Source organism: Podarcis erhardii (assembly GCF_964252035.2).
Source record: "Podarcis erhardii genome assembly, chromosome: 12".
NCBI classification, from domain to species: domain Eukaryota; kingdom Metazoa; phylum Chordata; class Lepidosauria; order Squamata; family Lacertidae; genus Podarcis; species Podarcis erhardii.
The window spans coordinates 7,364,803-7,384,141 of record NC_138513.1 but is presented as its reverse complement, the minus strand read 5'-3'; positions in this window follow the sequence as shown (position 1 = coordinate 7,384,141).

Sequence of the window (19,339 nt, the reverse complement as noted above, 5' to 3'; positions counted from 1 at the left end):
TAATCCGTTCCGGGAATCCGTTTGACTCCTGGAATGGTTCGAAGACCAAGGTGCAACTTCTGATTGGCTGCAGGAGCTTCATGCACCCAATCAGAAGCCGTGGAAGCCACGCCGGATGTTTGGCTTCCAAAAAATTTCCACAAACCTTGTGGCATTTGGGAGCCAATTTGTTTGGGAGCCAAGCCGTTCGACAACCAAGGTACCAGTGTACAGCCATCTAGCCTGGGTGTGAATAGGGCCTTATGTAACTTGAAGCCGCTGGGCAGAGGACATTGGTTGTAAAGAAATGGCAAAAATGGCGAGTTAATTATTTTTGCATCTTTAGCACCAGAGAAGAGGATAGGTGCTTGTGGGATTTTCTGCATCACAGACCAGAAATAACACATTTTTAGAATGTGTGAATATCTGATGGTTTGATTGTTGATTGTTGTTAGCCGCCCTGAGCCCGGCTTCGGCTGGGGAGGGCGGGATATAAATAAAATTTATTATTATTAATTATTATTGTGCATTTTCGCTTGGGGCGAGGGGTGTGGCAGCAAAAGGTCTCGAAGTAGCTCTGCTTTCCAAGGTTAATGGGAGGCCAAAAAAAAAAAAAAAGCTTTTATTGAAAGATTTCCATGGATGACAAAGGTACATATAACGTCTCTGTTTTCAGTTCGTAAGAGTCTTATCTGCAGGTCAGTTACATCTGGTGTGAGACATTGCTATCAAAGCCATTGTGAGGTTGCCAGAGGTGGGGAGAAAGAGGTGGGAGAGAGCAGGGCTGCAATGATTTCCCTTCTTTTGCATGGTATGTTGTGTCAGCACCATATGGGTAAGTTCTTCATCTGTTCATTTACTAGTTCTCGTTGGTGGTGAGAGAGATTGGGGAGCCCAGGGCATGATGGTTGCATTCAGTTGATTGCAGTTTTGTATATATGGGGGAATGGACTTTTTGGGTGTTGTAAACCACAGAGCCTAGGGCTTGCCGATCATAAGGTTGGCAGTTCGAATCCCCGCAACGGGGTGAGCTCCCATTGTTCAGTCCCTGCTCCTGCCAACCTAGCAGTTCGAAAGCACGTCAAAGTGCAAGTAGATAAATAGGTACCACTCCAGCGGGAAGGTAAATGGCGTTTCCGTGCGCTGCTCTGGTTCGCCAGAAGCGGCTTAGTCATGCTGGCCATATGACCCGGAAGCTGTACGCTGGCTCCCTCAGCCAATAAAGCAAGATGAGCGCCGCAACCCCAGATTCAGCCACAACTGGACATAATGGTCAGGGGTCCCTTTACCTTTACCTTTTTATGCAGGGCATTTATTCAGCCGGAACTCAGTTCTGGCACCTCTCAGGTGGGTGCTATTGCCATTCAAAGAGAACGAGGGAGGTGTTTGTGGTGAGTTCCAGCCACCTCTTTTTCTAGAAAAAGAGCACTGTAATAAAGGGAGCCGCACTGGGCTGAAGGCATCCTCTGTTGTTTGTCCCCATGCCAGTTTTGATTTGTTGGCTAGCTTTTCTAGTTAGGGGCGTTTCAGTGGCATGGGGTCACTGGACTAAGGGGAGTAGGCTAGCCGCTAAATGTTCCCCTGCTGCCTCCTTCCCAAAACCTGGGGAGCTTCTGCCCAGCTCAGGGAGGGAGGTGTGAGGCTCCGATGGGTCGTGGATCCATCCTGCCATCTTCCCAAAGCCCGTCCAGCTTTTGGATGGAGGCAGGACTCCTGCCCTGGCACCTTTTTCACAAAGCCTGAGAAGCTTCTGCCTTGCTTAGGGAGGGAGGCGCAATGCTCACACGCGCAATGTCAGGGTGTCAACAATGTCACATGCATAACACACACACACACACACACACACACACACACACACACTGTCCCCTTGCAAGCTGGCGCCTCTGGCCCTAACTGTTCCCCTATGAAAAAAATTCACTGCATGCCCCTGTTAGGATAGAGTTCCATTCCACCTTTAGGACAGGCATGTGGAGTTGTTGCATGGCACATGTCTGTTTACATTCCAGCACAGCTTGCTGGGAACTTCCATTTGTATATTGCTTTTGCTATACTGCTGTTTGCTTGGACACGAAGGGAAGCAGGCATGTTTTTCCTTTGTTCCTGATGCTGAATAAAGTAAAGGGACCCCTGACCATTAGGTCCAGCCGTGGCTGACTCTGGGGTTGCGGCACTCATCTCGCTTTATTGGCCGAGGGAGCCGGCGTACAGCTTCCGGGTCATGTGGCCAGCATGACTAAGCTGCTTCTAGCAAACCAGAGCAGCGCACGGAAACGCCGTTTACCTTCCCGCCGGAGCAGTACCTATTTATCTACTTGCACTTTGACGTGCTTTTGAACTGCTAGGTTGGCAGGAGGTGGGACCAAGCAACGGGAGCTCACCCCGTCACGGGGATTCGAACCACTGACCTTCTGATCAGCAAGTCCTAGGCTCTGTGGTTTAACCCACAGCGCCACCCACATCCTGATGCTGAATAAACGCCTGTAAATATGCTTACATATGCCTCTGCCACTTCCGTTGTGAAAAGTTTTTCACTCTGCTGATTAGAGGGTGCTCAGTCTCTGAAGGCTTCTGAGGCGCGAGCTGCTGATTGATGCTGTTCCAAGGGGGAACTGGAATTTGTCCAGCTGCCAGCCAGTGGCTGGAGCCAGCTGGGGGCCTGCCAAATGCCCCCATCTCCCCGGACGCATCTCAACAGCCCCTGGGCTGTTTCCCATGCGGTTTGGGACCAGTGGTCCATGTTCACCTCTGACAGGTCCCTCCAGTGTCTAGTTATGATGCTCCTAGCTGCTGGGAACGGATGGGTTACGAATTCTTTGTAGCGTGAATGTGGCAAAGGCATTTGTTCTTCTTTAAAAAAAGTATGTTTGGAACTACCACTAGGATTTGCCTCTGGCTGCCTGCAAGGTCATCCCCACGATCTGGAAGAAGGGAGGGAGGGGGTGAAGGATTCCACCAACCACTGCTGTGCTGCCAAATATCACCACGGAAACGGGGGCCGATACTTCTTGAAGAGGCCAATCGGGGACCAGATGAGGTTGGTCAACCTAACTGTCATCCGGACACACCCATTCTAGAAGGAAGAGAGACACAGAAGGCACATTTGACAAGACAATATGGATTTAGTTGACATTTGGAGAATTAAAAACCCTCTGGGAAGAGAGGGAACCTTCTTCTCTGAGGCAAAAATGACATGGACAAGAATTGATCAAATTTGGGTAACTAGAGTTACATTATATTAAGACAATTTACAGGACAAAAATTTTAAAAGAGGGAAAGGATTTGCTGAAATGGAAAATTGACCCAGAATACAAAAAAGGGAGGTGTGAGGAGGTCAAGGAAATAAGCTAATGAAAGATTAGTAATGAGGAGATTTGATGCATTTTTCTTTGCGTTTTTGTTTTTGTTTAATGGGTTTTATTTCTCTGTTTTGTTGTTGTTGTTGTTGTTTTTGTTTTATATTGTGATGTGTTGTTTTGTTTTTGTTTAATGTGGTATTGTTACTTTTTCTTTCTGTAATTTTTAAAACTTTAATAAATATTATTATTTTTTTAAAAAAAGACAAGTCTTTCCCACAATGCTCTGGAGAGACACTGCACTGGGAGCATTGTGCCAACCGGGTTAGCCAGAGGAGGCACACCAATGTAAGAAGGGGGCCCACTTTTCCCAGAGATTCCTGAAACCGGCATACAGTCAAGTGGCTGTGTGATTGTCGCAAGGGATAGCCAACAAGCATTTTGCACAGCCTGGAAACCAACACACTGGCCCATCTAGCCAACTCGGGTGGAGAGTTTTTCCCACCCCATTCCCTGAGATCTTCGGAAACTGCCTGATACCAAGCCAGATAATCTAATTCAGTATTATCTACAATGACTGAAATATACTTGGAGTCCTGTAGTGATTTCTTGCTCTTTATTGCAGCTTATAAAACACTGATTGAATTGCCCCCCAGACCTCAGGATTTTATATACATTATTTACACAATGATTCTGCTTCCCTCCTGGAGCCTGATTGGTCTTTTCCTGCAAGCCAATCAGTTGTTGCATTCTAGGATCCTACTTGCCTATTGTTCTAGGATCCAAGCTTAGTAGATAACAATGACCCTCAAGAGATCCTCAAGGGACTGTCTAGGGATCCTGGCAGGGGGCATTCTTAGCCATACTTGGAGTTGCTGACAATTGAGCCTTCAAAACAGGTACTCTGCCATTGCTAATAAAGTAGCAATAGACAACAGGCTTCTTCTTCTTCTTCTTCTTCTTCTTCTTCTTCTTCTTCTTCTTCTTCTTCTTCTTCTGCGATCCCTCGTAGCCGAGTAAGATTGACTTCCATAAACACGGTTTTATCAATGAGTCAGTAAGTGACTGTGGAGGCCAATTCTGGATCCAAACGTCCTTCCACAGTGGGGACATTGGTTTCCAGGTGGGAGTTGATCACAGTGTGGATTTGCCAAGCGTGCCTTCCTCTTAGCCCGTTTCTCCCTTGCGTCCTGAGTTGGAGTGTCTTCAAAGCCCATGACACCTTTGGGAAAGGCTGTTCTCCAACTGGAGCGCTCGCTGATGACGTAAGAGAAGTCACCTCCCTCAAGTGGGTGTTTCTGAAAAGTTCCAAAATGTTTGTAAAAGTGGAGGGTTTTTTTTCCAGATTTCAGCATTTACAAGACATGAAAGTGAAAGCACAGACAGAAAGGGTAGAGTGGGGAAACCAAGATAAGTTCATTTGTAATCTCTTGCTTTCTGTACATCTCAGTCCGTCATGTTTTTGTTTCTGCACCCAAAGCAAGCTACCTTTCCTGCTTGGCAGGGGGTTGGACTCGATGGCCCTTGTGGTCTCTTCCAACTCTATGATTCTATGATTCTACCCTGTTTGCTCATCATGGACCAGAACAGTGTTGGCCAGATGTATATATCCCTGTTCGACTCTGCCACCTGCTGGTGGGAAGGAAGAAGTGCAGTTCCTGCCCAGTTCATCCACAGTTCCTGTCTGTATCATTGAAGCACACTTACCTTCTCAAGAGGACAAAATCTTGTTGGAGTTAGCAGTAAGCATTGATCAAGCAATGGAGACACGAGGAGTTGCTAAAGTCTTGTGGAAGCTGGCAGACCAGGCAGGCTTTGGTTCACTTGTTTGGGGCAAATGGAGTCTGCTAAAATTGGTTTGTTTTACTCTGGAATCAGTTGCTGGGAAAGCATGGGGAAAGTGTTATCTTTTTTCTTTTCCATTGTTTAAGCTTAATTACAGGTTAGGGCATGAATGGGGAACCTGTGGCCCTCATTAGCCCCTCCTTGCATGGCTAAAGGTCATGGATGATGGGAGATGTTCCCCAGTCAACATCTGGAAAACCACAGATCCCCCCCCCCCATCCCTGGGTTTTGTGAATGAACAGGGTTTGCACTGATTCCAGGGCACCAAATACCACTTAACTACCCTGCCTCTGGCTTCATTTTTTATTTATTTTACGTCCCACAATATATTTTTTATTTTTTATTTATTTTACATCCCACAATATTTCAACAAAATTCAATCTAAACAAATTCAGCCTACATTTTCTTCAACTTCCCTCCCCGCCATCACTGCAGTTCCTTATTTTATATCATAATCTTACTATTGCAAATCTATTTACAATTTTAGCCTTTTTAACTCCCTTTATTTCTTACTGCTCGTGTTTATGTCAATCCTGCAAACGTTTTTAATTGTTTGCAATTTGTCTTCATATATTCAACAAATTTTCCCTATTCTATTTTTTAAAAAGTCTCTCATCTTGATCTCTGATTGGTCTGGTAAGTTTCGCCATCTCTGTGTATTCCAGCAATTTTAATTGCCAATCGTCTCAATCGTTGGAACTGCTTCTTCTTTCCATCTTTGGGCATATTCCATTCATGCAGTCGTGGTAGTATATATAAATAGGTACCTCTTCCCCAATTATACCTAAAAGAAAAGCTTCTGGTTTTTAAACTAAAGTTATTTTCAACATTCTCCCCCCCCCCCATTCATTACAAATCATTTCCCAGAAGTCAAAGGCAGGGGTGAAAGACAACAAAGCAATAGCCCCAGTCTTTGACTTCAACCCAGAGCCAGAAACTGTCTCAGGCCATGCCTGGGTAGCAATACAATAGACAACAATTTTACCAAACTGGTGACATAATCCCAAACTGAGATTAGGCTGGGCCTGCAACAGTACCGTAATGTAGCACCCTGCTTGTGGTTGACGCTTAGCTGGAATGAAATATTCAACGCAGCAATAGAGAAATTAAAATAGTAATTTATTTGTCAGACAAATAAATAAGAGGCTCAGTGGTACGTGGTTACCAAGCTCTGGCCTGGCCTCCTGCCATTCTGGCCAGCACTTATATTCCCTTAATCCAGCCCCCTTTGCTCCTCCTGTGGCTGCCTCTGTCCAATCAGCCTGGTTGAAATTCCTATTGGCTGTTTGCTAGAGCCAATCACAAAAGATACACCCACAAAAGATACACCCATTTCCTTGCCCTTATAAGGGAGACAAAGAGCTATATATATGACATATAAGTAATAATATATCTTACATGGAATCTTAATTACCAGCTCACCTCTTGCCCTTCTTGCCCTATTGCCTTCTAAAACAGATGTTTAATCTTACATTTTTATGTTCAACAGATGTCAAGGATCTTGAGTTTCACATCAACATTGAAAGATTTCCTTCATTTAATGTTTCTAAACAAATGCCTGACAACCATATATCAAGACTGCCCGGATGGCGTCCTCTGTCCGGCAGGGGGGCTAGGCTGGTGGCTGACTTAATTTCAGGATAAATACAACTCTTACAACCATATGAAATAAGAATCTAGCATTCCTTAAATCCTTTGCATAATTACATTTAAGCCAATATATTTAAGCTAATATATTTCATACATTTATCATAGGTAGCCTCTTAAAAGAATAAAGCTTCTCAAAGTGAAAAGGAAGGAACTCAATAAAACACAGCTTTTAAAAGAAGCCTCTTCAGTTTGCACCTCCCCCTTTCCCCCTCCTCTCCAGCCTCAAAATAAAATAGGAAGAAGCTGCTTCTTCTGCCAAGCCAGTTGCCTTTCCAACATTTAACACATTTTAACCTTTTTTTAACTCTCTTAGTTTAAGAAACAGCTTTAGAAAAAGACTCCCCCCAAAAATGTTCTCTTTCCAGCTAAATGTTTCTCCCCATTGCTCCTGGCCTTTTAACCTTAGAAAGAAGATCTGGCTCATTTTACTGGGAGGCACATTGGTATTATCTTCCCCATTCCTAATGGTGTTTTCTCAGCCTTGGGGCAGCATATGTAATTCTCCCTTTTTATGACTTTGAGAATTGTTTTTCTACTATAAATCAATGGGGCCCTTCTTGTCTTAGGAGGAAAAACATCTTGCCAAGGTTCTTTTAGGCAGCTGGTCTTTTGCCTGGCATGAAACATTTGAAAATCCTTTTTTTAAGCTCATTTTTAAATACAAGCCTTGATTGAAATATATAGAAGCTTTGATAAAAATGCAGGCTTATGATTAGATGCCTCATTCCCCCCTTTCAAGCTCAAGGACCTTCATCCCAAGTGTCCTTGATAGCTTGACCTTCATCATATTCCTGAGGTAAAGCTCTGTATAGGGCCATGATATGAGGTAGAGTTTCATTTGAAACCATCTTGCTAATTGTACTTCTAAAACATGAAATGATACATGGCATCATACATAAAACCAATACTACTACTGTCAAGAAAAACAAGCAAGACAATAGTATCCCTTTGAGTCCTGTGACATTAGGTAACCAATTGGTGAGCCATCCCATATCCCATCCTTCCCATGTTTGTACTGGGACATGTGCTATATTCTCCATCTTTGTGGCCAACACACGGATTGCCTCACCATTATCAGAAATGTTAAAGCAACAGGCATTCCCTGTCAAGTTCAAGACTCCACATAGGCCTCCCTGCCTGGCAAGTACATAATCCATTCCCATTTTCAGCTGCAAAATGGCGGCTCTACTTTCATCCAACTGTTGTGCAATAAGTCTCAAACTCTGGGCCGTTGCATTGGTTACAAGTTCCACTACTGCTTGCAATCGAATTATTCTGTTTAGATTATAAATAGGATCCCGTGCCCCTTGTATGAGCTCACCAGGATTCCAGGAGGCAGGATCATAATAGGCTATAATGCGCTCTGGCGGCCAATCATCAGTACCGCTCCAACTTTGGGTACTTCCTCCTGCTATATGAGAAATATCAGCATTCCTTCGTGTTCGCCTGGCCGAACTAGTGGGCATAATCCACATTGGTGGTAATACCCAACCCAAGAAACAAGTCCCACTCCATTTGGAAGGGAGTTTCTTGTATGCCCATTCTCCACATATCCACCACAACCATCGGGTCTGAGGTTTTTGGTACGGGGAATACAGAAGGCGAAATACCAAAAGGGGTAGAGAGTTCACAGTGCAGTATGTTAGATTGCCTTCTTCTGTCACAGTTATGTTCCACACCACTTTCCATGCATGAATAAAAGGAGGTGCACAGGGCAAGGCATTCCGAGTTCGATAGGTAGTACCGTGTGCCCAGGTATGACTATTCTTCTTATAATCCCAAGTATAGTGACAATGAGAAGAGCCTATCATGGGAGAATCAGCTGCATCTGATGATTTATGTACACAGAATTCCCCTTGTACAGGTATAACTCGTAATGGTTTAGTTGAGTTCCATCCGGGGAAATTCTGTATTTCAGTTTGGTGTGGCATTTCGCTTACCATACCAATAGCATCTAATGGTATCGGTAATAACGGCATACCTCCCTCTGAATCATCTGGCCCAAGAGAGCAAACAAGGCAATTGGTCCTATTTGCAACATTAGCTACCATTTCAGCTAAACCTACCCACATATTGTGGTCATGGCTGAATCCATATTTAGCCAATTTGGTCAGATTCAAGGACCCTTCCCCTTCCCAAGGGATCAGGATTAATAAAATCATGTTGATGTCTAGTATATGCATTCCTTCCACAAAAGATTACCTTATTGTGATAGCAAATAATTATTAGCCCCAATATAATTCCCCCAGTGACAGAAATGGGGAACCACCAAGACCAAAACATATATCCCGAGGATCCCCAATGAGTAATATCTCTGATAATTGTTCCACAAGGGGGGGGCAGTCAATCAATTGTATTAGAGAATCTTTCCGTTCACAGTCGCTGGTTCAGACGCTCCTCAAGCTTCAGGAGTGCGCAGGTCAGCCAGCTTCCAGGTTGTGGCTGCAGCAGGCCGGTCGTCAAATGTTGCCCGTGACCTAGCCCGTTCCCGGTAGGGCTAGATACAGGGGTTTTTGGAGAGAGTTAGTTTTAAAGGATTAGAGGGGTCACCTTTGCACGTCCAACTGCCTTCAGACTTCTTCAAACGAGAGTGATGAATCCAGGGGGTCACCTCAGCTACCTTCACCGCTGTTGGAGTAGAGAGCAAGACGGTGTAAGGTCCACGCCACTTAGGTGCAAGTGGATCGCGTTTCCACTCTTTCACCCATACGCTATCGCCAGCCTGGAACTGATGAATCGGCTCGGCAATGCTGCACGGCGTGCGCTCGAGGGCCCACCTGTTAAGAGAAACAAAAACACGGGAGAGAGATTGCACTTGTTCCTGTGTCACATGGTCTCCTATTTGTTTAAGGTCAGCTGGAATATCCTGAACAAAGGAGGGCGGTCTCCCATACAGGAGCTCAAAAGGTGACAACTTAAGTCTTTTTGTGGGTGCACACCGAACACGAAACAGTGTTATGGGTAACACATCTACCCATCCCAATCCCGTTTCCTGGGTTAATTTTGCCAATTGGGTTTTCAGAGTCCGATTCATTCTTTCAGTTTTCCCTGAACTCTGAGGCCTATATGCTGTATGCAGTCTCCATTTTACTTGTAGGACTCGACATACATCTTGTACTACTTGATCAATGAACGCTGGCCCATTATCACTTCCAATGCATCTAGGTAATCCAAACCTTGGGATCAATTCAGTGAGGAGTCTTTTAGTTACCTCTCGTGCCTTTTCAGTTCGGGTGGGAAAAGCTTCAACCCATCCGGTAAGAGTATCTACAAACACAAGGAGATACTTGAATCCCTTAGAAGGGACCAGCTCTGTGAAGTCCACAATTAGGCTTTCCATGGGGACGTATCCCACATGCTGAATTCCAGGAGGTTGTACCGGTCCCTGCCTGGGATTGTTTTTAGCACAACGAACACATTTCTGTGAAATGCAAGTTGCTAATTGTGATAGATTAATAATATACAACTTCCGACTGAGACTCTCTCTAGTTGCAGTACCGCCAAGGTGAGTAGATTCATGATAATTTCTTACAATTGTGCCTGCTAGATGATGAGGTACATAAATCCTATTGTCCGGCAGGATCATCCAACCGTCCCTCACAACCGCTCCTTCCTGTTCAGCCCACTTCCTCTCTTCTGGGGTATAGTGAGGTTTAACTTCTTCTGGAACTACCTCTGGTATGAGGGCTGCTATAAATCCTCCCACAGGCTTTTGGGCTGCCTCTCGGGCTGCTTTGTCAGCAGCATGATTTCCTCTGGTTATTGGATCCCTTCCTCGTCCATGACCTTTGCAGTGCATTACAGCAATCTGTTCTGGAGCCCATACTGCTTCTAACAGGATTTCTACTTCAGGTCCATATTTCAAGGCCTTCCCGTGGGCTCCGATTAGACCTCTTTCTTTCCATAGAGCTCCATGTGCATGCAGGGTTAAGAAGGCATATTTTGAATCAGTATAGATGTTTGCCTTACATCCGGCTGCCAATTGCAGAGCTCTAGTTAAACCTATAAGTTCAGCCTTTTGTGCTGAGGTGCCAGCAGGCAAAGCTTCAGCTTCCACAACTTCCTCATTGGTGACCACAGCATATCCTGCCCGTCTGGCACCTTCATGCAGGTAACTGCTACCATCAGTATAATATACAACATCTGGATTTTTTAATGGCTCATCTTTCAGATCAGGTCTACTGGAATAAACTTCATCCATTATTTGGAGACAATCATGTGATTCCTCATCATCTACCTCTGGTAGGGGCAGCAAAGTCGCTGGATTGAGCATATTCACTACTCGTAGATGAATCCTGGGATTTTCACACAATAGGCCTTGGTATCTAGCCATCCTTGGGTTCGTTAGCCAATAACTACCCTTATATTCCATGAGTGTCAGAACAGCATGAGGTACATTCACATACATCGTCTGGCCAAAGGTAAATTTATCAGCTTCTTTGACAAGGCTCGCAGTGGCCGCTACTGCCCTTAGGCATGGAGGCCATCCTTTTGCTACTGAGTCCAATTGTTTAGACAAATAAGCTACTGGACGGTTCCAACTTCCTAATCTCTGGGTCAGGACTGCCGCTGCAATCCCATTCTGTTCATGTACATACAGCTGAAAGGGTTTTTCCGAATTAGGCAATCCAAGGGCTGGTGCCTCCATAAGTCGCTGTTTGATAACTAAAAAGGCTTGTTTCTGCTCAGGTCCCCATACGAATGGGTCCTTTTCTGCACCTCGAGTGCTTTCATGTAAGGGCTTGGCCAGACTGCTGAAATCAGGTATCCATAGTCTACAAAACCCTGCTGTTCCCAGGAATCCCCTAAGTTGTTTTCTTGTGGTAGGTTCCTTGATAAGGCAAATAGCTTCTTTCCTCTCTGGTCTCAATGCTCGTTGTTGGTGTGAGATGTCAAAGCCCAAATATTTGACCTTTTCTAAACATAACTGTGCCTTTTTCTGGGAAACTCGGTAGCCAGCTTCCCAGAGCAAGTGGAGCAGTTCCTCTGTCCCTTCTTTACAGGTATCAAAATCCTTTGCAGCTAGTATAAGATCATCCACATATTGCAGAACCACCTTTTCTCCCGGTATTGAGGGGTAACTTGTTAGATCCCTCGCCAAGGCAGTGCCAAATAAAGTTGGGGAATTTTTGAATCCTTGGGGCAATCTTGTCCAGGTTAGCTGGCCTTTTGTTCCTGTCAAAGGGTCTTCCCACTGGAAGGCAAATATAGGTTGGCTCTGTGGTGCCAGCCGGCAACAGAAGAATGCATCTTTCAAGTCCAATACAGTAAAAAATGTTGCTTCTGGTGGGATCAAACTCAGCAAGGTATATGGGTTTGGTACATTTGGGTGCAAGGTCTCGATAGCCTGGTTTACGAGCCTCAAGTCCTGCACTGGCCTATATTCATCTGTCCCAGGTTTTCGAACAGGCAAAAGGGGTGTGTTCCATTCTGATTGGCAAGGCTTAAGCAGACCATATTTTAATAGGCGGTCCAAATGTTTCTGGATGCCCTCCGCTGCTCGCCGGGGTAAGGGATATTGCTTTACAGATACAGGGGTAGCCATAGGTTTTAGGGTTACTACAATTGGAGCTATATTCTTAGCCATTCCTGGTGGGCTATTTTCAGCCCATACTCCTGGTGGCACCTGTAGAGTTCGGAGGAGCTTGTTTAATTCTGTATCCAATGTGGGTTGGACTTGCAAGGCTGACATTAGGCGCCATGATTGTTCCTTAGGTACTGAGAGGGTAATTATTCCTGCTGCTTTTGATGGCAGTTTCATTTCTGGACCTCGAGGAGTGAAAGTGATTTGGGCCTGCAATTTGGACAGCATATCTCTACCTAAGAGAGGTATTGGACACTCAGGTATATACAAAAACTGATGGGTTAAACGATGTCCCCCAATCTGGCATTCCAAAGGTTGGAGGAAAGACCTCTTGGCTGACTGTCCAGTGGCACTTTTAATGACTACACTTTTAGATGCCTTTTTCTGCAATAGGTCTGGGAGTACCGAGTATTCAGCCCCAGTATCAATCATAAAATCTATTAAATGGCTCCCTAATTGAATCGTGACCGTGGGCTCCTGGAAGCCTAACTTTATGGAGTCCGGTCGTTCCTAGTCTTGGGTAAAATCCTCTTCTGCCAGTCCAATGAAATTGTCTCTACTCCGTCCCTGTCCTGGTCTCTGATATCTTCCATCTCGGATCATTCCCCGTCCCCGTCCCTGGTTTCTTGGGCCGGAGCCTGGGCCTGGGCCTGGGCCTGGGCGCACTTCTTCCAACCTCAGGGGTTCAGGACACTCCCGCTTCCAATGACCCTCCTTCTTGCAATTTGCACATTGATTCCTTCCCAGTGGTGGATTCCTTCCTCGCCCTCGCCCTCCATTTAAGGGGCGGTGGTCTTGCTTCACTGCTGTGGCTAGCATTACCATCTTTTCCTTCTGCCACTTCTTCTTCTCTTGTTTCTCAGCCTCATCCCTATTCCGATAAACTCGGCGTGCAATGGCCATAATTTGGCTCATCAGCATCCCTTCCCATCCTTCTGATTTCTGAATTTTCTTACGAATGTCAGAAGCGCACTGGGCCACAAATGTAGCAGTAATCATTCTGCTGTTTTCAGGGGCTTCAGGGTCAAAAGGAGTCCATATACGATAGGCTTCTTGCAGCCTCTCTAAAAAGTCTCCCGGACTCTCATTTGGTTTTTGTTCTACTTCTGAAACTTTAGACATATTAGTGGGCTTCTGGCATGCCCTGCGGATACCTTGCACAAGTGTCTGGCGGTAGGTGGTAAGTCTGGCCAGGTGAATTGCATTGTTTGGATCCCAATTAGGATCTTCCAAGGGAAAGTTATCTTGGAGATGACGGTCAATATTATAAATATTTCCCGCTCTGGCCTGCTCACGCAAATATATCTGTGCCTTTTCAATTATGTCTCTCCTTTCCTCAGTGGTGAACAGAGTATTTAGGAGCTGGCGACAATCTGTCCAAGTAGGGCTATGAGTATTTACTATTGAAGTCACCAAGTCCATCATAGCCTGAGGTTTTTCTGCAAAAGATGGGGTGTGTGTTTTCCAATTCATCAGATCTGTAGTTGTGAATGGAATATATTGCAGGGTCGAAGTTCGAGGTGGCCGTGGTCCGGGTTGCCCATTAACCAGCGCAGGCTCCTCAAGTGCATCAAATACTCTTCTAAGAGGGGCTACTACGTGATCTTTCTCTTCACTTTGCTCTAGGGGCCTCAAATCATAGGGGATGGTATCTGTCGCAAGGCGTTCTTTTAGCAGCTTTATACGCCTGGCTGTATTGCTTGCTGACCGAGCAAGGTCTCCCTGTAACTTCTGTAACATTTCTCTGGGACTTGGATGTACAGGGGTTTGGGGTGGGCAATCAGTTGTTCCACTAAAGGAGACTGTAGATGGAGGTCTATTAGGAGTCACAGGTGGAATAACCACTTCTGCTTGGGCTTTATTATAGAACTCCAATGCCTCCTGAAGATATTTATCATAATCTATCAAGGAATCAAGCTCTGTGACTCCACTCCCATTATTCATTCCAGTTTCTTGCCTTGGGGTTACAACTGGTGGAGTGTTTGGATTAAGCTCCCTTCGATGTGGAGCATAGGGTGGAGGTGGAAGCACCTCTTCCTCTGGCCCCTCAAAAATGGGTTTGAGTTTATTTGGCAAGATTCCTTTCCTAGCTTCGGCTTTTACAGCCAATAATTTGCATCGTTTGACTTTGCATTCCCTTATCCATGGAGGATTTTTATTTAATGTGCTCAGCCAGGAATCTATATATGGAAATTGTTCTGGGCACCCTCCAGTTTCTTTGGCGATATCAGTCCAAAGTTTGCTTACTAAATTTATATCAAAGGTTCCCTGGGATGGCCATCCAGTAATTTGTTTTGGCCATTCTAGTTCACATAACGTTCTCAAGCGCTCTGGCGTCATTTTGACTCCATATGCCCCTGAGAAGGCTTTCTTAAAATTATTTAACATACACTCAAGAGGTGTATTTTCCCCCTTTGAACCCCCAACTCCCATTGTATGGCCCTGTGAAGTATCCACTCAGTCACTCACAGACGCGCTTCGTGGGTTTCCTTGCCTAGTGAAGTCGGCCTTACTAGGAACCGAAGTACTGCCCACTCCACACTCAGGTCAGCTACAGATTGCTCTGTACTTTCTCACACATACAATGCGCTGGATACTTCACCACACTCTACCTCCCAATCCTTCCCTTTCCCTAAACCAGATCACCATCTGATGTACCCAACCACCTAGCGTACTCAGTTTCCCCTTACTGAGACGCAGAAGTTTGATCAAGACTTCTCTTCCTCCCAATTAATTGGAGGGCCAAAAATCCCTTTGTGCACTTACCCTTGGTTGGTTCCCTGTTTCCCCCGGTCCGTCGCCGCCAGTGAGCAGGGTATCAGACAGACGAGTCTTCTGCGTTCCCCCTGGAAAAAATTACCAGTGCGCGCTTTGGGTAAGCAGTTGTCCTCTCTCTTGTACCCTGCCCAGTAGGGCGAAGGGGCTGCGTTCCAGCAGACCACTTATCCGAGTCACAGGGCACCATAAAATGTAGCACCCTGCTTGTGGTTGACGCTTAGCTGGAATGAAATATTCAACGCAGCAATAGAGAAATTAAAATAGTAATTTATTTGTCAGACAAATAAATAAGAGGCTCAGTGGTACGTGGTTACCAAGCTCTGGCCTGGCCTCCTGCCATTCTGGCCAGCACTTATATTCCCTTAATCCAGCCCCCTTTGCTCCTCCTGTGGCTGCCTCTGTCCAATCAGCCTGGTTGAAATTCCTATTGGCTGTTTGCTAGAGCCAATCACAAAAGATACACCCACAAAAGATACACCCATTTCCTTGCCCTTATAAGGGAGACAAAGAGCTATATATATGACATATAAGTAATAATATATCTTACATGGAATCTTAATTACCAGCTCACCTCTTGCCCTTCTTGCCCTATTGCCTTCTAAAACAGATGTTTAATCTTACATTTTTATGTTCAACAGATGTCAAGGATCTTGAGTTTCACATCAACATTGAAAGATTTCCTTCATTTAATGTTTCTAAACAAATGCCTGACAACCATATATCAAGACTGCCCGGATGGCGTCCTCTGTCCGGCAGGGGGGCTAGGCTGGTGGCTGACTTAATTTCAGGATAAATACAACTCTTACAACCATATGAAATAAGAATCTAGCATTCCTTAAATCCTTTGCATAATTACATTTAAGCCAATATATTTAAGCTAATATATTTCATACATTTATCATAGGTAGCCTCTTAAAAGAATAAAGCTTCTCAAAGTGAAAAGGAAGGAACTCAATAAAACACAGCTTTTAAAAGAAGCCTCTTCAGTTTGCACCTCCCCCTTTCCCCCTCCTCTCCAGCCTCAAAATAAAATAGGAAGAAGCTGCTTCTTCTGCCAAGCCAGTTGCCTTTCCAACATTTAACACATTTTAACCTTTTTTTAACTCTCTTAGTTTAAGAAACAGCTTTAGAAAAAGACTCCCCCCAAAAATGTTCTCTTTCCAGCTAAATGTTTCTCCCCATTGCTCCTGGCCTTTTAACCTTAGAAAGAAGATCTGGCTCATTTTACTGGGAGGCACATTGGTATTATCTTCCCCATTCCTAATGGTGTTTTCTCAGCCTTGGGGCAGCATATGTAATTCTCCCTTTTTATGACTTTGAGAATTGTTTTTCTACTATAAATCAATGGGGCCCTTCTTGTCTTAGGAGGAAAAACATCTTGCCAAGGTTCTTTTAGGCAGCTGGTCTTTTGCCTGGCATGAAACATTTGAAAATCCTTTTTTTAAGCTCATTTTTAAATACAAGCCTTGATTGAAATATATAGAAGCTTTGATAAAAATGCAGGCTTATGATTAGATGCCTCAGTATGAGAATGGAAAACACAAAAGCTGCACATCTGAAAAGATGGTTCCCTATCTCTGCCACTGTTATGTACTAAGCTTGGATCTTAGAACAATAGGCAGGGAGGATCCTAGAATGCAACAACCTGATTGGCCTTCAGGAGCAGCCCAATCAGGCCCCAAGAGGAAGTTAATCAGCCTATTAGGCCAATTGGATCCTGGAATGCAACAACTGATTGGCTTCCAGTAGTAGCCCAATCAGGCTCCAGGAGGGAAGCAGAATCAGCCAACCAGACAGAACATATTGTGTAAATAATGTATATAAAGCCTGAGGGGGGGGGTTTCATTCACTGTTTTACGAGCTGCATTAAAGAGCATGAAATCACTACGTGACTTAGAGTATATTTCAGGCACTCTCCTAGCCAATGGTATTGCCGCAAGAAAAAACATCTTAAGTGTCAAAGATTTACAAAGCAAGTGGCCACTGGTTCAAACGGAGGTCCCATCAGAACGGTGAGGACCCAATTCAAGCTCCGTGTGGGAAACTAATGCAGCATCTGGAGTGGAAATAGAAGTTGCTGAAGAGACGGAGTGAGAACCACAACCAGCAGAACAGGGTATCACCCAACACGATCAGGACGTGACATGAGATATCAATATATATCCTGCAGATAAGAAGAGGAAGAGCTTGCCTGATGGAAACCAGAGCATCTAGTTAACAGTACTCCTGAATGTTTAATAATAATAATAATAATAATAATAATAATAATAATAATTTATTTATTTATACTCCTCCCATCTGGCCGGGCCTCCCCAGCCACTCTGGGAGGCTTCCAAGAAAATATTAAAATACTGTAATACGTCAAACATTAAAAGCTTCCCTAAACAGGGCTGCCTTCAGATGTCTTCTAAAAGACATTTTGCCTTTCAGAGTTCTGTAACCTTAGGAAACCATAATATATTATCCGATACCCTTCCCTGCACCCGGCTTCCCTTCGCCTCCACCACCTCCTCATTACAACGACCCCCAAGCCTGCTAACAAATTGGAGGGAACAACCAATTTAGGACGCTCCCAATTGTCTTGCTCTGAAAAGAAAAATCCTTAATGAGCCTTGCTCTGCGAAAAGGAAATTGCTCTCTCTAACCCCCGGCGGGAGGAGGCAGAAACTTCGTTTCCTCCTCTCTCTCTCTGCCTAAAATGAAACGTCGCAAGGTGGGAGGGGGTGAAGATTAATTATATTTCCCTTGTCCAGGATTGCATCTCTAGGAACCAGTAACAACAAGAGGCAGCCTGGGCTCAGAGAACATGTTTTTGGTACCGTGTTAGCCATCCTTTTTGTATGCAAAGAAATAGCATTTTCTGCTCGTGTTTCCTCAAGACTGGGGAAGTTTTGTTTAGGGAGACCACACTTGCGGAGTCGTGTTGTGTCAGCAAAGCAATGACATGTTTCCTTAGAAATGAAACACTTCCTGAAGTATGGCTTCCCTAAAAATTTCATAGATTCATAGAATCATAGAGTTGGAAGAGACCACAAGGGCCATCAAGTCCAACCCCCTGCCAAGCAGGAAACACCATCAGAGCACTCCTGACATATGGTTGTCAAGCCTCTGCTTAAAGACCTCCAAAGAAGGAGACTCCACCACACTCCTTGGCAGCAAATTCCACTGTCGAACAGCTCTTACTGTCAGGAAGTTCTTCCTAATGTTTAGGTGGAATCTTCTTTCTTGTAGTTTGGATCCATTGCTCCATGTCCGCTTCTCTGGAGCAGCAGAAAACAACCTTTCTCCGTCCTCTATGTGACATCCTTTTATATATTTGAACATGGCTATCATATCACCCCTTAACCTCCTCTTCTCCAGGCTAAATATGCCTTGCGAATGTTCATTTTGATTTTGCACTGAGTGAGAAAATTTGTATGTCGTCCCTGTGCTCCCCGGTTGGGTTGTACTGTACTGTATGATAACTCAATAAACAAATGATGTATGATGAATTTGCCTCCAGACAAATTGGGCTTGTCTGGAGGTTTAGCCTTCCTCGTGGCAAATGTCACAACTTTTGGCGGATAAAGCATTGGGTTGGCTCTTTAGTCCAATACAGTGGTACCTCAGAACTTAATTCAGAACTCAATACAGTGGTACCTCAGAACTTAATTCGTTCTGGAGGTCCGTACTTAACCTGAAACTGTTCTTAACCTGAAGCACCACTTTAGCTAATGTGGCCTCCTGCTGCCACCGCGCCGCCAGAGCACGATTTCTGTTCTCATCCTGAAGCAAAATTCTTAACCTGAAGCACTATTTCTGGGTGAGCAGAGTCTGTATCCTGAAGCGTATGTAACCTGAGGTACCACTGTACTGGGATTGGGTTGAATTGGTGCATCACCCCAACCTCAAGAAGGTGCAATATCAGGACACCCTGTTAGAGGGGTCTAAGTGCCCAGAAGCCAAGTGTGGGGCATATGGACCACACAGCTGCCAGCAGTGGCCAGGAAGGCCAACTCAGTTGACTTGCATCTTGGCGTGGTCCATACCCCAGGTATGACCTTTATGCTTCTGCCTGTTAGAATATTCCGTTCCACCTTAAGAACAGATGTGTGGATTGTTGTATGTTATATGTCTGTTTACACTCCAGCATAGCACAGCTTGCTGGGAACTTCCGTCTGTGTACAGTGGTGCCTCGCAAGACGAAAAGAATCCGTTCCGCGAGTCTCTT